Source organism: Ornithorhynchus anatinus, chromosome 2, assembly GCF_004115215.2.
Source record: "Ornithorhynchus anatinus isolate Pmale09 chromosome 2, mOrnAna1.pri.v4, whole genome shotgun sequence".
NCBI classification, from domain to species: Eukaryota; Metazoa; Chordata; class Mammalia; order Monotremata; family Ornithorhynchidae; genus Ornithorhynchus; species Ornithorhynchus anatinus.
The window spans coordinates 155,297,049-155,318,464 of record NC_041729.1 but is presented as its reverse complement, the minus strand read 5'-3'; the positions used below and the strand labels follow the sequence as shown (position 1 = coordinate 155,318,464).

Sequence of the window (21,416 nt, the reverse complement as noted above, 5' to 3'; positions counted from 1 at the left end):
GAGCCTGGGCTTCGGAGTCAAAGGTCATGAGTTCGACTCCCGGCTCTGCCACTTGTCAGCTGTGTGACTGTGGGCAAGTCACTTAACTTCTCTGTGCCTAAGTTACCTCATCTGTAAAATGGAGATTATCTGTGAGCCTCATGTGGGACAACCTGATTACCCTGTATCTACCCCAGCACTTAGAACAGTGCTCTGCACGGAGTAAGCGTTTAACAAATACCAACATTATTATCTGCAATCGTTCTGCTTGCGTACCCGTAGGGTTTTCTTGGTTAAAATATGAAAGTGGTTTACCATCGTCTCCTTCTGCTCACTAAACCTGAGTCTCCACCCTCGACTGTCTCCCATGCTGCTGCTGCCCAGCACAGGTGAGTTTTGACTTGTAGCAGATGGCCTTCCGCTCACTAGCCACAGCTCAAGCTAGGAATGGAATGGGTAGGCCCCTGTTTGACTCTCCCTCCCGTAGTTGAGACTGGTAGAGTACTGGAAACTCTCCAGGTGCGACCCTGGAAGGGGAAAGATGATGGTTGCCTAGGATATTTTCTAGGGTAAGATATAAGGAGGCAATTCTATTTTTGTTCTGCCTGCATAAGAGAAGTCCAGGCCCTAGACAAACACTAAAATGGTAAACTGCCTACAGCAATCCCTAGGCAAACTGGGGAGAAAAGCTTTGTTCAGTTTGGGATCCACCTGTCATCAGGATCCCTCCCAAGTCTGTCTCTGTGCTTCTCCACATGAAAGTTTCAAGGAAGTTTCCAACAAACAGGAATGGTGGGGGATTAGGTTGGAGGTGGGCAATATCTGGGGGAGTCCAAAGAGGGACTCACGGCAAAGCTGTTGCTAAGGGCAGGTCAAAGGCCTAGGCCGGAGAAAGAAAAAGAGGAAGAGACAGATGATGCAAGAAAGGGGGATTATGAGCAAGAGAGATGGAAAGAGAAGTTACCTCATCTGTAAAAATGGGGATTAAGACTGTGAGCCCCATGTGGGACAGGAACCGTGTCCAACCCAATTTTCCCGTATCCACCCCAGTCCTCAGTACAGTGCCTACGACATAGTAAGCACTTAACAGAAGCAGCGTGGCTCAGTGGAAAGAGCCCGGGCTTGGGAGTCAGGTGTCATGTGTTCGAATCCCGATCTACCCCTTGCCAGGTGTGTGACTGTGGGCAAATCACTTTGCTTCTCTGTGCCTCAGTTCTCTCATCTGTAAAATGGGGATGACGACTGTGAGCCTCACGTGGGACAACTTCATTCCCCTGTATCTATCCCAGTGCTTAGAACGGTGCTCTGCACGTAGTAAGCGCTTAACAAATACCAATATTATCATTAACAAATACCACAGTTATTATTAGAGGGGGATGGAGGGAAAGCAGGGTGACAGTGGAAAAGGAGAGATGGAGAGAGGAACAGGGAAAATAAGTGTCTAGAATGGGGAATGACTAGGATAGTCAGATCTCCTCCTCTTATCTAACCTCGCTCCTCCCCCACTACAAACCGTGTACATAGTTCACCCCTTAATAATAATAATGATAATAATGGTATTTGTTAAGCACTTACTATGTGCTAGGCAGTGTTACTAAGCTCTGGGATGGATACAAGCAAAAATACCATTTTTCAGATGAGGTAACTGAGGCACAGAGAAGTAAAGTGACTTTCCCAAGGCCACACAGGAGACAAGTGGCCAAGCTGGGATTAGAACCCATGATCTTCTGACTCCCAGGCCTTTACCCTATCCCCTATACCCTTAACAGCAATCTATTCACTATTCCCTGATTCCATTTCTTTCGTTGCTAACCCCTTGCCCAAGCCCTCCATCTTACTAAAGTCCTAACAATGAGTCAATCATAGGTATATATTGAGTGCTTAACGTGTGCGGAGCACTGTGCTCAGCACTTGGGAGGGTAACATACAACAGAGATGGTAATCACGTTCCTTGCCCACAGTGAGCTAACAGTCTAGAGGGATATCATACGTACTCTAGAAAACTCTCTATTTGTTGCCAAATTATACTTTCCAAGTGCTCAGTACAGTGCTCTGCACAGAGTAAGCACTAAATAAATACGATTTAATGAGTGAATGAATGAATGAATCTCCCAACCCTCTCTTATTTAATTGGGTCCGTACCCCTTAGGCATTTTGAAATATAGAGTATAGCCTTATACCCTACGCTTCCCTCGTTGGTAAAACATTTCAGTGTCTGTCTCCGCACTCAGTAAATTCCACTGATTGATTGACTGGCAGACGTAGCGTGGCTTAGTGGCAATAATAATAATAATAATGTTGGTATTTGTTAAGCGCTTACTATGTGCAGAGCACTGTTCTAAGTGCTGGGGTAGATACAGGCTAATCAGGTTGTCCCACGTGAGACTCAGAGTTGATCCCCATTTTACAGATGAGGGAACTGAGGCACAGAGAAGGTAAGTGACTTGCCCACAGTCACACAGCTAAGTGGCAGAGCCGGGATTGGAACCCATGACCTCTGACTCCCAAGCCCGGGTTCTTTCCACTGAGCCACGCTGCAAGAGCCTGGACTTGAGAGTCAGAGGTTGTGGGCTCTAATCCCGCCTCCACCACTTATCTGTTGTGTGACTTGGGCAAGTCACCTAATTTCTCTGTGCCTCAGTTACCTCTTCTGTCAAATGGGGATGAAGACTGTGAGCCCCACATGGGACAACCTGATTACCTTGTATCTACCCCAGTGTTTAGAACAGTGGCTTGGCACATAGTAAGCGCTTAACAAATGCCAACACTAATTAATTAAGTACGGGGACCCAAGGTAAGGTGAGCAGAGAAGCAGCATTGCATAGTGGATGGAGCTGGGAGTCAGAAGGTCATGGGTTCTAATCTTGGCTTCCCACAGTTGTCTGCTGTGCGACCTTGGGCAAGTCACTTCACTTCTCTGGCTCTCAGTTACCTCATCTGTAAATTGGGGATTGAGGCTGTGAACCTCTCATGGGACAGGGACGGAGTCCAACCCAATTTGCTATATACAGCCCAGCACTTAGTATAGTACCTGGAATATAGCAAGCACTTTACGAATACCATCATCATCATCACCAGAAATTTCTTCAGTAGGATTAAAAAGGCAGGGGATGTGGTGGGGTAGATAAAGAGCAAAGAGAGGAGGAAGGGAGAAAGGAGAGAGGAAAGTGAGGGAGGAGAAGGAGGGATGGGGTTAGTACTATTTTGACTGTGAGTCCCACATGGGACTGTGTCCAACCTGATTCGCTTGTATCCACCCCACTGCTTAGTACACAGAATAAGCGCTTAACCAATATGATAATTATTATTACTGCTAGCTATATTTCTCCATCTCTGGGCTCTTCCAGTATGGACTGCAAGGCCTGGTGTAGAAGCTGTCCCCACCCTGGCCACTGGAGAATTCACGCATGAACACTACCAGCAAGGAGGCCTGGGCAGTAAAGTTTTGGCGACTCCAACCATCTGCAGAGCCTGAGCTCAGCCAGGGTCTCCCACTCTACAGAGAAGAAATGCCTGTCGTCCCCCCTACCCATCTCCCAGTTTAGGTGGCCCCCGGTGTGATCTGAGAGGTGGGAGGCTCTCTACTGATTGTTTTTCCCTGCTTTAGGATTTTTCAGATATAAACGTGTCTTGAAAGTCCTGGTGGTGATAGGACAGATCTGCTGCTGCTTTTAGAGGTCACTCAATCCCTACTTGTCACACAAGTGGGCAAGAAAATGTGGCATAGGCCAAGCTAAAGAAGAGAAGACCTTGAAGAACCAGCCATGAAAAAAAAAACAACCAGTCCCACCTGCAGGATGGTCTAGAGGGAAGATCTTGGAATTGGGAGTTGGAGGACGTGGGTTCTAATTCCAGCTCAACTGCTTGCCTGTGTGTGACCTTGGCAAATCATTTAACTTCTCTGTGCCCCAGTTTCCTCATACGTAAAATGAGGATTCATTACCTGTTCTCCTCTTAAACCACAAGAACCAGGTGGGACAGGGATTGTGTCTGATATGATTGCACTTGGTACATAGAAAGCACTTGACAGAATATCACTATTATTATTACCTCACAGAGTTTCTTCCAATTCTATGAATCTACACGGAATCCATATACTACCCATACTCAAAGAAGTAGGAAGCATTTTACCTAAATATCTCCTTATGGTTCCCATTGTCTGTATAAAGGAGACATGGAATGTTTATTGTATCCACATTCCAATTATTGAAAATGAAAACCCAAGACACTAGGGGCTAAAAAATATGCCCAGTATTGAGCTCCCAATAATATTTCCACATAGAAGTTTCTGATATAAATCAGAAATGAGGGTAGCAAATTTTGTCGGCTACTAGTTTCTAGTTCTCGGTAAGCATGAGCAAGGTTTTTTTTCTTAAAGATATTTATCGGGTGCTTATTATGTGCCAAGCACTGTACTAAGAACTGGAGTAGAGACAAGATAATCAGGTCCCACATGGAGATCACAGTATAGGGGCAACTGGTATTGAATTCCCATTCTGCAGATGAGGGAATTTGAGGTACAGAGAAATTAAGTGACTTGCCCAAGGTCGCACATCTCTCACTCATCACTCATCTCCCACCCCCTTCTGCATCACCCTGACTTGCTTCCTTTGCTCGTCTCCTCCCCACCCCCACCTCCCAGTCCCAGAACACTTATGTATATATCTGTAATTTTATTTATTTGTGTCTATGTCTGTCTCCCTGCTTCTAGACTGAGTTCATTGCAGGCAGGAAATACCACTGTTTATTGTTGCATTGTACTTTCCCAAATGCTTAGTACAGTGCTTTGCACAAAGTGCTTACTTACTCTGGGGAAGCAGCGTGGCTCAGTGGAAAGAGCCTGGGCTTCGGAGTCAGAGGTCATGAGTTCGACTGCCACTTGTCAGCTGTGTGACCGTGGGCAAGTCACTTCACTTCTCTGTGCCTCAGTTACCTCATCTGTAAAATGGGGATTAACTGTGAGCGTCACGTGAGACAACCTGATTACCCTGTATCTATCCCAGTGCTTAGAACAGTGTTCTGCACATAGTAAGCGCTTAATAAATACCAACATTATTATTATTATTAATAAATGATTGAATGAATGAATGAATATGTGGCAGAGCTAGGATGGAACCCATGCCCCCTGACTCCTAGGCCTGTGCTTAATCCACTAGGCCACACTCAATGTTTGGAATTACTCAAGGAGATATCAGCCGCCTGACATTGTGATAGCACTAATGCTTTGGGTAGACAAATGATCTGGAATGACAAAATGTTTAAATGAATGAAAAATATGTCCTATTAGGAAAATTAAAATTTAATTTTATTTGAGAAAAGAAGACTAAGGAATGATGAAAGCTGATGTTCCAGAATATTAAAAATAAACAACAAAAAAAAAGGATTTGTGTTTGTGAGCTTCCTATGAACACAGTTAGAAAACAAGCAGTCCAAGCAGTCATACAGAATTGTGGTAGGCAAAGAAAGTCACTAAAGGAAGGGAATAGAACAGAGAGAAAAAAACAAAAGTAAAGCACCAGAGACTTTCCTTGGTGTTCTACTCTGTCCTGGTCATTTGAAAATGGCCATCAAGGTCATAAGTGGAAATTTCTGTGGATCCACGATCTTGACCACTGAAAGCAGAGTGAGGCTTGTAGCAGCGATTTCCTGATGGCTGACTGCAAATGGCGGGAACAAACCATAATGATTATGGTATTTGTTTAGCATTTACTATGTGCCAAGCACTGTTCTAAGCATTGAGGTAGATACAAAGTTATCAAGTTGCCCCACCTAGGGCTGGTGGGTAGAGCACAGGCCTGGGAGTCTGAAGGTCCTGAGTTCTAATCCTGGCTATCCTATGTGACCGTGGGCAAGTCACTTCACTTCTCTGTGCCTCAGTTACCTCATCTGTAAAATGGGGATTAACTGTGAGCGTCACGTGAGACAACCTGATTACCCTGTATCTATCCCAGTGCTTAGAACAGTGTTCTGCACATAGTAAGCGCTTAATAAATACCAACATTATTATTATTATTAATAAATGATTGAATGAATGAATGAATATGTGGCAGAGCTAGGATGGAACCCACGGCCCCTGACTCCCAAGCCCGTGCTCTTGCCACTAGGCCGCTTCTCATTGTTACCACAGTTCCAAACCCGAGGTTCTATTCTTCTCAGACAGCATAAATCAATAAGGACAGGCAGCCTTCCAAACTGTGACACCATCTCTATAGGGATTCTTAATGGGGTGGATGCTAATCAACTGATTTCCACATTCATAGAGAGAGGAAATTGATTTAAATTAAGACAGAAGAGATTTTGGTTAGACACAAGGAAGAATTAAACGGGTTTAGAACACTGAAATGGGGTATCCGGTAAGGTGGAGAAGTTGTTTTTCAAAAAGAATAGACAACTAGAGCAGATGGAGCTCTCCAAGATCCTTCTCAACCTATTTTCTAAGATTTTAGGATTATATGATGATTAGTCAGTGGTTTAACTGTGGTTCAGCTTTTCATAATTTCTTCTCAATTGCTTTCATTGTTGGGCAATTGGAGTTTCCAAGAATTGCCATTATTTAGGAAAAGAGAAGAAGTTTCCTCTTCTGAATGAAAAATCACTTTACTATACTTTATAATTTCATTTTTAAAAAAGAAATTCCAAATTAGATTGTACTTAATTATTTTATTCATTAAGTGGAATAACCAAATATATATAAGATTTCTTACTACTTACATAGAGGGTGAATATGCAAGAAATTATATTATAAAATGAACATATGTATATGCATGTATATGAATTAAATGTATAAATAATCCAACATGCATGGTTTTAAGGCAACATTTTCAGAATGAGATTTAACACTTTAATGGCTTTCAGTCAGAGTCAGCAATAAGACAACTAGATTTCACAGATTAGAATCCTCACTCTGTGGTTAAAAATAACATTACAGATGGATGGGTTTTAGTATTTATTACAAAATGTCCATTTTGAAGCAGATGGTGCTCAAACTATATGGAAAATAATTTGAGAGAAAGCAAAGAACCTCCAACATTTCAAAAAATACACAGAGGATTCAAAATGGGTCTTCTAGTTTTAGGCGCTTTGAAGTCAATGATTATTCTCACAAATATCATGTCATTCATGAATTGAATTCTCCCAAATAGAAAATTTCATTTCCCCCTGTTCTTGGGGACTGCACTCCATATATTTCTGGCCAGAATCATTTCTCGACATAATGCAAACAAATGGTTGTAAGCAATCTCACAGGTATGAAACATTTTAGGGAAAACCCTGATCTATCAATCAATCAATATAATTTATTAATAATAATTGTGGTATTTGTTAAGTGAGTACAGTGAGGCACTGTACTAAACACTAGGGTGAATACAAGAAAATCAGATTGGACACAGTCCTTGCCCCACATGGGGCTCACAGTCTTAATCCCCACTTTACAGACGAGGAAACCGAAGCCCAGAGAAGTGAAGTGACTTGCCCAAGGTCACATAGGATAGCCAGGATTAGAACTCAGGACCTTCAGACTCCCAGGCCTGTGCTCTACCCACCAGCCCATGCTCCTTCTTTATTGAGTACTTACTGTGCGCAGAACACCGTACTGAGCACTTGAGAAAATATAGCACAACAGAATTGGTGGATGCTATCCTTACCCACAAGGTACTTACTTACTGATGGCCAATAATATGATTAATTATGGTATTTAGTAAGTGCTTACTAAGTGCCATAGAGTAGAGATGAGAAAATCAGGTTGGACACAGTTGTAACCCCATATGGGGCTCATATCTGAAGTGGGAGGAGGGGAATATATTCATTTTACTGATGAGGGAACTGAGGCACAGAGAGGTTAAGTGATCAGCAAGTGGCAGAGCCAGGATTGGAAGCCAGGTCTCCTGACTCTCGGGCCTGTGTTCTTTCCACTAAGCCAAACTGCTTCTCAGTGGTTGAACATCAAAATAATGGTCAAAGATAGAAATCTATTTCATCAACACCATTGAAAAGTGGAAGTTTAATCGTGAATAAGGTCAATCATAGAAATACACATTGGACTAAATCCTAGATGATTAGTTTGGTGAATTTATAAAAGATTAATGATTTTTAATTCAATGATTTGATATACTGATCGTGTGCTTTGAGATGTCAGTTATTTCACATGTAATAATACAAAGGGTCAGGAAAGATGAGGGACTTCAAAAGTTATGCTACTACTTCGGCCAATCTGCAAGTTGGATGTCTGACCCTGAATCCCCCCACTACCAGTGAAGAATCCTGAGCATTAATTTAGTGCTAGACACTTCATTAAGAGCAAGACAAATATCCCTTTTCCTCAAGGGTCTTACATTCCAATAATAATTATTGTGGTATTTTTAGGTGCTTTCTATGTGCCAAGTACTGTACTAAACACTGGGATAGAAGTAGGATAATCTTGTCCCATATGGGGCTCACGGTCTAAGTAGGACAGAGAACAGGTATTAAATCCCTGTTTTGCAGATGAGGGAATTGAGGCATCAAGAAGTTAAGTGACTTGCCCAAGGTCACATAGCAGGTTTGTTGTGGAGCCGGGATTAGAACCCTGGTCCTCTGAATCACAGGCCCGTGCTTTTCCACTAGGCCATGCTACTTCCAATAGCAGTTTTCCCTTATCACTCTGAGATAATCCTCATATAATGTCATTATATTGTATTATACTGTCTTCTGCCAAGCATTTAGTACAGTGACATTTGATAAATAAAATCAATTAATTGACTGATCGATCCCCAAACCCACCACCAGCACTGACCCAGAAGAAGAATTTGCAATGCAGGCAACCGCCAGGCAGACTTTTGGAGCACACCCACAGTCATTAGGGATCAGTCTGGCAGAGACAAAAAGAAACCAAATTTTGGCAGACTCGAACAGGCTTGGATTGTTCCAGAAACTGCTCACCCAAACCCAATTTAAAAAAGAAACATTCAAATCCGGACAAACGAGGAACGATTTCACCGCAACAGATGGGCCACATTCATTTGGCAAAGGGAAGCAACAGGAAATGAGTTGCTAGTGGCAAAATGAAGCTTGGATTGCCAAATCCAAATGCCTGTTCTAGTTGAAGGCACTTTTCTCTTGATCCAGAACATTAAATGCTATCTTCCTGGTCCTACCAGATCCATATACAAAGTTCTCATCATCTTCATAAGATCCCCTTCCTGTCATAAGTCACATCAAGAGTAGAAGAGCGGAGTGGGAAAAAAACAACCAAAATTGCACTGAATAATGGATGTAGCTCAGATTTCAAGAGGACCCTACTTCAAATAAGTAAATAACTAATAGGTCTCTGATTGGATTTAGTCCCATTGAGACTTAGTGTTTATCCATTTTTGAATATTGATGCAGTTGAGACTCATCACTTGAAATGATGGAAATTAGTTATATCTGATATGATGGAAAATGAGAGGGAGATAGGTGAGGTCACGGCATGAACATCTGTTCTTTTTTGTTGTTGTTTTTTGGGGGGGTGGTTTTTTTTTGGTTTTTTTTAAATTTCTAAAGTGCTTAACTATGCGCCAGCCACCATACTAAGTCCTGGAGTAAATACTAACTCATCAAATTGGACACAGACCATGTCGCACAGGGGGCCTCACAGTCTTAATCCCCATTTTACAGTTGAGGTAACTGAGGCATAAAGAAGTTAAGCGACTTGCCAGGAAACAAGTGGAAGAGCTTGGATTTGAAACCAGGTGCTTCTTACTCCCAGTCCCATGCTCTATCAAATAGGCCACACTGCTTCTCTTGATGAAGATATTTCACTGTTATGTCCTGAGCAAGGAATTACTCTTCAGACTCATTTTAATTCCTCAAGAACCTCCAGCGATTGATTTACCTATCACTGGATCCAATAAAAACTCCTTACCATGGGCTTTTAAGCAATCAATCAACTCCTCCCCGCCTTCCTTACCTCACTGATTTCCTTCTACAGCCCGGCTGACACACTTCACTCCCCTAGCACCAGTTGGCTCACCGTGCCTCCATCTCATCTATCTCACTGCCAACCTCTTTCCCATGACTTCTCTCTGACCTCAAACTCCGTCCCCCTCCGTATATGCCAGACCACCACTCTTCTCACCTTCAAAGGCTCATTAAGGTTACCTCTCTTCCGAAAGGCCTTCCCTGATTAAACCTTCTTTCCCCCTACTCATTCTCTCTTCCGTAACACCTATGCACTTAGATTTGTACCCTTTAAGCACTTTATATTCACCCCACCCTCAGTCCCATGACACTTACGTGGGGCTGCGATTTCTTTATTTAGATTTATTCTTTCTCTCCTTTTAGACTGGAAGTTCCAGGTGGACAGGGAATGTGCTTATCAACCCTATTGTATGGGAATCTTATTGCAATACTCCACATACAGTAAGGGCTCAATAAATACCATTGACTAATTGATTAACTGAATTCATTTTAATAGTCCACAGAGCAACTAAGAAGAGATGTAAAATTGAAAGTTGTCAAGACAACTGAAAACACGTGGAAAGCAGAAGTAGCTTGGAAGGTTCTTCAGTTAATCAACAGCATTTTCATTGCATGTCTACTCAGAATTTGGGATGATCCAAATAAGTTTCATAAAGCCTTCTCTCAGGGAGCTTACACTGAGAGGAAAACTATAGAGGAGTAAATAGACAAACAAATGATAAAAGTCATACAAATTGAGAATATGAGTAGGTTTCAGGGTGGATGAACGTAAGTGCTCTGGGTGGGTGGGATGGAAATGATCTGGGAAGGTGGAACTCAAATGGAAAATTCCTCCTGGAAGAGGTGGTTTTCCCAGAGGTCTTGAAAGTGGGTAGAGGCCTGAGAGAAAGAGAGATATGGAAAATAGTTTTACTCCATGGCAAGAGCCCTCCCTCTAAATACGTGGTAGAGGAGATAATGATAATAATTGTTGTAAGGGAAGTAGCATTGCTTAATGAATAAAGGGATGAACCTGCGAGTCAGAAAGAGCGGGGTTCTAATCCCGCCCCTGCCACTTGTCTGCTGTTTTACCTTGGACAACTCACTTAATTTTGCTGTGCCTCAGTTACCTCATCTGTAAAATGGGAATGAGGACCATGAGCCCTGTGTGGGACAGGGACTGTGTCCAACCCGATTAGCTTGCATCTACCCCAGCACTTAGAATAGTGCTTGACACATAGTAAGCGCTTAACATATACCATCATTATTACTTAAGCACTTATCATTCACCCTGCTTCTGCCCTTGTTTAGGCACTTGGGTCTGTACCCCATAAGCACTTTAATTTTCACTCTATCCCCACAGAACTTACGTGTATACCCACCTGGAATATATTGAAATGTATGTCTCCCCTTCTAGTGTATAAATGCTAAAAATATCCTTTCCCTTATTACTTATCACAGTACCCTGCATACAGTGAATGTTCAATAAATATCATTGATTGATTATGTCTCGAGAGCTGGTATAGATAGAGGATAATCACCTTGAAAACAGTCCCTGTCCCATATGGGGCTCACTGTCTAAGGAGGTGGACAACAGATATTTAATTCCCATGAATAATCATTCATTCATTCATTCGATCATATTTATTGAGCACTTACTGTGTGCAAAGCACTGTACTAAGCACTTGGAAGAGTACAAAAAACAATAAACGAACACATTTCCTGCCCAAAACAAGATTACAGAGCAAATTTTAGCACAGAAACTTTCCAGTCACATAGCAGGGAAAGGGGAAGATCTGGGAATAGAACCCAGGTCTCCTGACACCCAGTCCTACATCCTACATACTAGACCTCAGTGCTAGCTGAAATATTTAGTGGTAGTTAATATAGGTGGTTTTAATGCCAACTATATTACTCTAAAACCAAGATGAGTGTGTGCTTTCAAGTTTAGTGTGATGAGGAATTGCTATCTCATCTTTCTGTTTACACAAATCTGGCAGAAGCACTGCGGTGCCTCTACCTGGCACTGCTTTTTGAAGCAGATGCCTTGTCCATCCCATAAACAGGGTGCTTAAGTTTGTGGTTAGAGCGTGCTCTGCATCTGTTTTGAGACTGTTTGAGACTGTTCTTTCTGCCATGAGGGGCCTGGTTTAGTTTGCCTCTTCCTCTTTTGCAGAAAATTCCACCAGGTTTGCTAACTTCTTGGATTTCTACTTTTAAATGAGTGGAGCACTTTTTAGTTGCTCTGCCAGGGTTGAATGTGAAGGGAAACTCTTAATTCAGTTCATTTTACTTGGAGGACAGAATATAGAATGGGTCTTATGACATGGCCGCTACCTCAATGTGAGCTCGTTGTGGGCAGAGAACGTGTCTGTTATATTGTGATACTGTACTCTCCCAAGTGCTTAGTACAGTGCTCTGCACACAGTAAACACTAAATGATTACGAGTGACTCTTTGAATAAGCCCCTAATGTCAGCTCCTATTTCCTAGCTCCTCTTTTCTCATTTTCCTAGCTGCAAAGTAAGCCAACATTGTTAAGCAACAAGGTTTTAGAGGCAAGAATTCAGGGCTGGGAATCAGAGGACCTGAATTCTCATATCAGTTTTGTCACTTACCTGCTATATGACTTTGAGCAAATCACTTAACTCCTATGTACCTCCAACTCCTCATATAATAACGACAGTAATAATAGTAACTAAGGGTCAGTTCTTGGCCCTCTTCTGTTCTCCATTTACACTCACTCCCTCGGTGAACTCATTCGCTCTCACGGCTTTGACTACCATCTCTACGCAGATGACACGCAGATCTACATCTCCGCCCCTGTCCTCTCCCCCTCCCTTCAGGCTCGTATCTCCTCCCGCCTCCGGGACGTCTCCACCTGGATGTCGGCCCGCCACCTAAAACTCAACATGAGCGAGACTGAGCTCCTCATCTTCCCTCCCAAACCCGGTCCTCTCCCAGACTTCTCTATCACCGTGGATGGCACGACCATCCTTCCCGTCTCTCGGGCCCGCAATCTTGGTGTCATCCTCGACTCGTCCCTCTCGTTCACCCCACGCATCCTATCCGTTACCGAGACCTGCCGGTTTCACCTCTACAATATCGCCAAGATCCGCCCTTTCCTCTCCACCCAAACGGTTACCTTACTGTTACGGGCTCTCGTTATATCCCGGCTAGACTACTGTGTCAGCCTTCTCTCTGACCTCCCTTCCTCCTCTCTCGCCCCGCTCCGGTCTATTCTTCACTCCGCTGCCCAGCTCATCTTCCTGCAGAAACGATCTGGGCATGTCACTCCCCTTCTTAAACAACTCCAGTGGTTGCCTATCGACCTCCGCTCCAAACAAAAACTACTCACTCTAGGCTTCAAGTCTCTCCATCACCTTGCCCCTTCCTACCTCTCCTCCCTTCTCTCTTTCTACCGCCCACCCCGCACGCTCCGCTCCTCCGCCGCCCACCTCCTCACCGTCCCTCGGTCTTGCCTATCCCGCCGTCGACGCCCGGGTCACGTCCTCCCGCGGTCCCGGAACGCCCACCCTCCTCACCTTTGCCAAACTGATTCTCTTTCCCTCTTCAAAACCCTACTTAAAACTCACCTCCTCCAAGAGGCGTTCCCAGACTGAGCTCCTCTTCCCCCTCTACTCCCTCTGCCATCCCCCCTTTACCTCTCCGCAGCTAAAGCCTCATTTTCCCCTTTTCCCTCTGCTCCTCCACCTCTCCCTTCCCATCCCCACAGCACTGTACTCGTCCGCTCAACTGTATATATTTTCGTTACCCTATTTATTTTGTTAATGAATTGTACATCGCCTCGATTCTATTTAGTTGCCATTGTTTTTACGAGATGTTCTTCCCCTTGACTCTGTTTATTGCCATCGTTCTTGTCCGTCCGTCTCCCCCGATTAGACTGTAAGCCCGTCAAACGGCAGGGACTGTCTCTATCTGTTGCCGACTTGTTCATCCCAAGCGCTTAGTACAGTGCTCTGCACATAGTAAGCGCTCAATAAATACTATTGAATGAATGAATGAATGAATGAACCATTGTTCTTGTCTGTCTGTCTCCCCCATTAGACTGTAAGCTCATCAAAGGGCAGGGACTGTCTCTGTTACCCATCTGTACATTCCAAGCGCTTAGTACAGTGCTCTGCACATAGTAAGCTCTCAATAAATGATATTGAATGAATGAATGTATGAATTCATGGGAAACTTGAATTCCCATAACCTGGAATGAGTCCATTCATTGCCGTACTGTACTCTTCCAAGTGCTTAGTACAGCACTCTGCACACTGTAAGTGCTCAATAAATATGACTGAATAAAGTATGATTGAAGCACAAAAATAATAATAATAATTGTACTTCTTAAGTGCTTACTATCTGCCAAACACTGTTCTAAGCACTGGGGAAGATACAAGTTAATCAGGTTGGATACAGTCCCTGTCCCACGTGGGGCTCAAACTCTCAATCCCCATTTTACACATGAGATAACTGAGGCACAGAGAAGTGGAGTGACTTGCCCAAGGTAACACAGCAGACATGTGACCGAGGCAGGATTAGAACACAGGTCCTTCTCAGTCCCAGGCCCACTCTTTACCCACTGAGCCATGGGCCATCCACTAAGCTGTAGCCATTCACTAAATACCAAGGGAAATTTCACCAGAACAGACATGGCTTACCACAAGTTTTATTTCTGGTAAACACCAGAACCCTTTGACTTTACATGACTGCTTTGCATTCACTCAGAAATTCCCTTTCCACAATTTCCATTTACAGTCAATATTTTGAGAACACTGGAAATGTGGAGTACAGCATGCTGTTATTTTGCATAAAAGGCATTTGTCCTTTTCCTCTGATCTGTATTTGTCTGCTGCCTCTCAATAATCGTAATGAAACAACCCAGATATCCAATTATGCACCACTGGATGGCACACTAAGAGTACCGATAAACATCTCTCAGCAGAACAGTCTGGTAGAAAATTGAGCCGCTTGAAAGTAAACAAATTCAAAGGCAAATTCTTGACTAATTGCATTTTGATACTAATATCTCTTTGGTCCCTCAGTGAAATGAGCCCTTTTCAAATTAAAAATAAAACCACACATATTTGACCTTACCAATGTTTATATAAACAAATGCAACCTATACACAAATATTCTCCCACTAGACTGTAAGCTCATTATGAGCTGTAAACGTGTCTGCCAACTCCCTTTCACTGAATCCTCCCAGGTGCTTAGTACAGTGCCCTGCACATAATAAACACTCAATAAATATAATTGAATAAATGAATGGATGAACAAGCTTGTCCCTCTGAGACCTCAAACTTCACATATCCAAAACAGAGCCCCTCATCATTCCACCAAAACCCAACCTTCCCAGGGCTTTCCAATCACTGTGGACAGCAACATCACCCTCCTGATTTCATAAGCCTGTAACCTTGGTATTTTCTTCCCCTCAGCTGTCTCATTCATCCCACATATTCAGTCTGCCATGAAATCCTGTAAGTATGCAACCATCATAACAACTCTAGAATCCACCCCTTTCTCTTCATTCAAACAGGTACCACGCTGATCCAAACACTTATCATGATGCCTGTTTACTTGTTTTGACATCCATCTTCCCTCTTCTAGACCTTGAGCCCATTGTGGGCAGGGATGGTCTCTCTCTGTTGCTGAATTGTACTTTCCAAGCACTTAGTATAGTGCTCTGCACACAGTAAGAGCTCAATAAATATGACTGAATGAATGAATATGCATCAACCTCCTTGCTTCCCTGCCTTCTGTCTTCCCCTTTCCAGTATCAATCATGCAAATTAATAAATTGTGGGCATATACATGTGTTGTGGGGTCGAAGGTGGAGTGAATATCAAGCTTTAAAGGGCAGTTAGTTCATCAATCATATTATTTAGCTCTTACTGTGGGCAGACCCCTATACTAAGCACTGAGGAGAGTAAAATATAATAATAATAATAATAATGTTGGTATTTGTTAAGCGCTTACTATGTGCAGAGCACTGTTCTAAGCGCTGGGGTAGACACAGGGGAATCAGGTTGTCCCACGTGGGGCTCACACTCTTAATCCCCATTTTACAGATGAGGGAACTGAGGCACAGAGAAGTTGAGTGACTTGCCCACAGTCACAACAATATAGCAGACACAGTCTCTTCCCAGAAAGAGCTTACAGTCTGGGGTCATGGTGAACAGACATTAATGTGAATATAATTGATATTTACATTATATAACTATTAATACAAAAAAAATTAAAGATATATACCTAAGTGCTTTGGGACAGGGTGGACAGGGGGAGATGAGTGAAGGGAGTAGATCAGGGAGATGCTTAAGAGAGTGGGAGAAGAGGAAAGGAAGGATTAGTCAGGGATGCCCTCTTGGAGGAGATTGCCTTCGATAGTAATAATACTAATTTTGGTATTTGTTAAGCGTTTACTATGTGCCAAGCACTGTTCTAAGCACTGGGCAGATACAAGGTAATTAGGTTGTCCCACGTGGGGCTCACAGTCTTAATCCCCATTTTCCAGATGAGGTAACTGAGGTAAAGAGAAGTTAAGTGACTTGCCCAAAGCCACACAGCTGATAAGTGGCAGAGCTGGGGGACCCATGACCTCTGACTCCCAAGCGTGTGCTCTTTTCACTGAGCCATGCTACTTCTTGATAACCTTTTGAAGGTGGGGAGAGTAACTGTCTATCAGATATGAAGTGGGGAGAGGGAGCATTCCAGACCAGAGGATGTGGGCAAAAGGTCGGTGGCAAGATAGATGAATTGGAGGCAAATTGAGAAGGTTAGCATTAGAGGAGCAAAGTGTGTGGGGTGGGTTGTAGTAGTGGATAGAGCTCGGGCCTGGGAGTCAGAAGGTCATGGCTTCTAATTCCAGTTCTGCCACTTATCTTCTGTGTGACCTTGAAAAAGTCACTTCATTTCTCTGGGCCTCAGTTACCTCATCTGTAAAATGGGGTTTGAGACTGTGAGCCAGTAGGGATAGGGACCGTGGGATAGGGGCTGTGTCCAACCCGATTTGCTTGTATCCACCCCAGTGCTTAGAACAGTGCCTGGCACATAGTGAGTGCTTAACGAATACCATTGTTATTGTTGTGTGGAGAAGGATGGACAAACCCCTGGAGGTTCTTAAGAAGTTGGGAAACCTGGCCTGAACATTTCTGTAGAAAAATGATGCGGGCAGCAGAGTGACAAATGGACTGGAGTGGGGAGAGACAGGAGGCTGATACAATAATCGAGGCGGGATAGGATAAGTGATTGGATTAAGGTGCTACCAGTTTGGTTGGAGAGGAAAGGACAGATTTTGGTGATGTTGTGAAGGTGGAACCAAGAGGATGGTTTGAATTTGTGGGTTAAATGAGAGAGAGGAGTCAATGATAATGCCCAGGTTACAGATTTGTGAGACAGGAAGGATGGTGGTGTTTTCTACAGTGATGGGTAAATCAGGGGATGGACAGGGTTTGGGTAGAAAGGTAAGAAGTTCTGTTTTGGACATGTTAAGTTTGAGATGACAGGAGGACATCCAAGTAGAGATGTCTTCAAGGCAGGAGGAAAGGAGAGACTGCAGAGAGGGAAAGAGATCTGGGCTGGTGATGTAGATTTGGGAATCATTTGCATAGAGGTGGTAGTTGAAATCATGTGAGTGAATGAGTTTTCCAAGAAAGTGGGTGTAGATGGAGAATACGAGGGGACCCAGAACTGAACCTTGAGGGTACAGATCCAAGCACACAGGCAATAGAGAAGACAAAAATAATAGTTAAAGCTAGAAGAAGATAGCCTCAATACGGGTTCTCCCTCCTACTTAGACGGTGAGCCCCATGTGGGACCTGATGATCTTGTATCTATCCCAGCACTTAGTACACGTCTTGGCACTTAGTAAGCACTTTAACAAAGCCACTATGAAAGTGATTTTATTTACTTATTATTTTTATGGCATTTGTTAAGCACTTACTATGTGCCAGGCACTGTACTAAGCACTGGGGTAAATATAAGCTAATCAGTTAGGATAAAGGATGTCTCAAATGGGGCTCACAACTTCCACCCCCATTTTTCAGATGAGGTAACTGAATTATGAGAAGCTAAATGACTCGAACAAAGTCAGAGAGCAGACAAGTGGCAGAGCTGGATTTACAGGCCTATCGTCTATCCAGTAAGCCCTACTGCTTCTCTAGACCAGGGTGCTTCTCTCTTTATATAAATGTATATTCATTCAATCTTATTTATTGAGTGCTTACTATGTGCAGAGCACTATACATATATATATATATATATATATATATTCCCATATAAAGTAAATATATCAAGCATAAACTTGAAGAAATATCAACACAGCAGGACTAAACATGAGGAAAGAATTGAAAGTTCAGATCACTATATCCATTACTGGTATTTATTGAACACTGTACTAAACACTTGTGAAAAACATACATAAAACATATCAATCAATGGAATTTACGGAGTGCTTACACTCTGTAGAGCATGGCACTAAGACCCTGGGAGAGTACAATACAAAAAAGTTTGTAAATAAATCAAAATATGTATTTGTACAAGAATTCAGAGGATGTGATTCAAATGCATAAAAGTCAATCAATCAGTGGTATTTACTGAGCTCTTACTGTGTACAGAGCACTGAACTGAGCATTTGGGAGGGCACAATATATGAGAGTTGCTTGTTGGTTTTACATAACTGGGGCATGTGCTATTCAGTTCACTTGGGCTACAGTTCCTGCCTGAAAGCAGAGGCAAGAACTAAAAGGCATAAAGATTCCTTACGGATTTAGGATTTTCTGATTTCTATTTGGTTTCCAACCCAGTGAAACATCTACTATTTGTAGGATTTCTTTATTCATTGAAAAATCTTTATCTGGTTCTTTTCCTCTACGTAAATGTAGTTTCTGCATTCCTGGATTTGTGCTTTTTTTTTGAAACTTGTAAAGTGCTTACTATATGTATGAATTAATTAGGTCAGACACAGCCTCTGTCCCTCATGGGCTCACAGTCTAAGTAAGAGGAGAACAGGTATTTAATCCCCACTGTACAGTTGAGGGAACTGAGGCACAGCAACGTTAAGTGACTTGCCCAAGTTCATACAGCAAGTAGTTGGCAGGGCTGGGATTAGAACCCAGGTACTCTGACTCCCAGGCTCATGCTCTTTCCGCTAGGCCATGCAGCTTCTCCAATGGAAGAATAAAACACTGGCATTAATGGCAATAAAATTCAGCAATTCTATTCAGTAGAGAAAAGGAGGAGCCCTGACATTTGGATATATCTTTATCACCCTATTTATTTTGTTTATTTTGTTTAATGAGGTGTACATCACCCTGATTCTATTTAGTTGCCATTGTTTTTATGAGATGTTCTTCCCCTTGACTCTATTTATTGCCACTGTTCTTGTCTGCCCGTCTCCCCCGATTAGACTGTAAGCCCGTCAAAGGGCAGGGACTGTCTCTATCTATTGCCGACTTGTACATCCCAATCGCTTAGTACAGTGCTCTGCACATAGTAAGCGCTCAATAAATACTATTGAATGAATCAATAAATACTAATGAATGAATGAATGAATAAGAAGAAAAGTGGAAGAAAGAATGTACATCTTCCATTTGCCTCATGTACCATCTCCTCCAAGAGGCCTAAGCCCCATTTTTCCTCATCTCCCACCCCCCTCTGCATTGCCCTGACTTGCTCCCTTTGTTCTTCCCTTCTCCCAGACCCACAGCACTTATATACACATCTCACTTATATATACATCTCTAATTTTATTTATTTGTATTGATGTCTGTCTCCACCCCTTCTAGATTGTAAATCGTTGTGGGCAGAGAACATCACTGTTTATTGTTGTGTTGCACTTTCCCAAGTGCTTAGTAGAATGTTCTGCATACAGTAAGTGCTCAATAAATATGACTGAATGAATGAATCTGGTCTTGGTGGAATGTACTAACGAGAGTGATAAACTAGGCATGTCGTCAAATAGACTGTTATATTTGTCCTCCTAGGCCAATGGAGCTTCTCTACTGGAACCCCACTGCTGCTGATCTACTTAAGAGCACTGTGCCTACTCTTTTCACCTGGCTCTATAGTGCTCATCTCCTCCAAGAGGCCTTCCCTGACTGAGCCCTTCTTTCCTCTTATGCTAATCCCTTCTGCTTCGCCTTGAGTTGCTCCCTTTATTCAATGCCCGCCCCCCACCCCCAACCAGCTCCACAGAACATATGTCCATATCTGTAATCCATTTATATTAATGACTCTCTCCTCTAGACTGTGAGCTCACTGTGAGCAGGGACTGTGTCTTTTTAGTGTTATATTGTATTCGCCCAAGCACTTTATACTGTGCTGTGCATGCAGTAAGCACTCAAATATAATTGACTGACTCAGTGTTTGTTATCCTGTGACCCAGAGGCACTTGTAATGTCAACATCGTGATCAGCTAAGTTTATTACTATGTGAGATTCCAGGGCACAGATTGGGAGGCAGTAGTTCGGCAACATACCATTGGCCACCATTTTCAAGGACTTCTCACAAGACTGAATTAATGTGGAAGAAATACGCAACCATTTATCTACAACCCAGCCCACACACTTCACTCCTCTAGTGTTAACCTTCTCACTGTGCCTCAATCTCATCTGTCTCACCACCACCCATAGCCCACGTCCTACCTCTGGCCTGGAATGCCCTCCCTCCTCAAATCTGACAGACAATTACTCCCCTGCCTCCCTCTTCAAAGCCTTATTGAAAGCACATCTCCTCCAAGAGGCCTAAGCCCCATTTTTCCTCATCTCCCACTCCCCTCTGCATTGCCCTGACTTGCTCCCTTTGTTCTTCCCTCTTCCCAGACCCAAAGCACTCACATATGCATCTTTAATTTTATTTATTTGTACTGATTTCTGTCTCCACACCTTCTAGACTGTAAATCGTTGTGGGCAGAGAACGTCACTGTTTATTGTTGTGTTGCACTTTCCCAAGTGCTTAGTAGAATGCTCTGCACACAGTAAGCGCTCAATAAATACGACTGAATGAATGAATCTGGTCTTAGGGGAATGTATCCAGATGAATCTTTCAATTTCCTTCTTCATAATAATAGTCATCTTTGTTAAGCATTTACTATGTGCCAAGCAATGTCATAGGTCCAGTATAATCAGATCAGACATAGTGCTTGTTCCCCAACTCTCTCACATTCCCACCCCATAAGAGTAAGTAAGTAATCCCCTTATCACAGATGAGAAAACTGAGGCACAGAGAAGTCGTTACTTGCCCTAGGTCACACAGCAGACAAGACACAGCTGAAAAGCAGAGGAGCGAGTTTTAGAACCCGAGTCTATTGATTCCAAATTCTGTGGTCTTTCCACTAGGTCCTACCTCTTCATGCTTACTGTACTGTACTGGAGAAATTCTGCAAGCATGGGTAAGAGTGGATGGCAGTGGTGAGAAAGATGGAATGTAGTTGGTAATCAATTCTCCTCAAAAGCTGATTAGAGAAAGTACAGCTCGTTTTAAAAATTTTTCCCTCTTCTGCCTCATTTTACAGTT

At 43.0% G+C, this 21,416-nt stretch overlaps 1 non-coding gene across 1 annotated transcript; it reads right to left on the bottom strand.

The window, feature by feature from the left end:
- Positions 1-378: 378 nt before the first annotated feature.
- LOC114809810 lies at positions 379-516 on the bottom strand. Its single transcript, XR_003757586.1, has one exon. It is a non-coding gene; the product is annotated as a small nucleolar RNA SNORA7 (small nucleolar RNA).
- Positions 517-21,416: the final 20,900 nt, after the last annotated feature.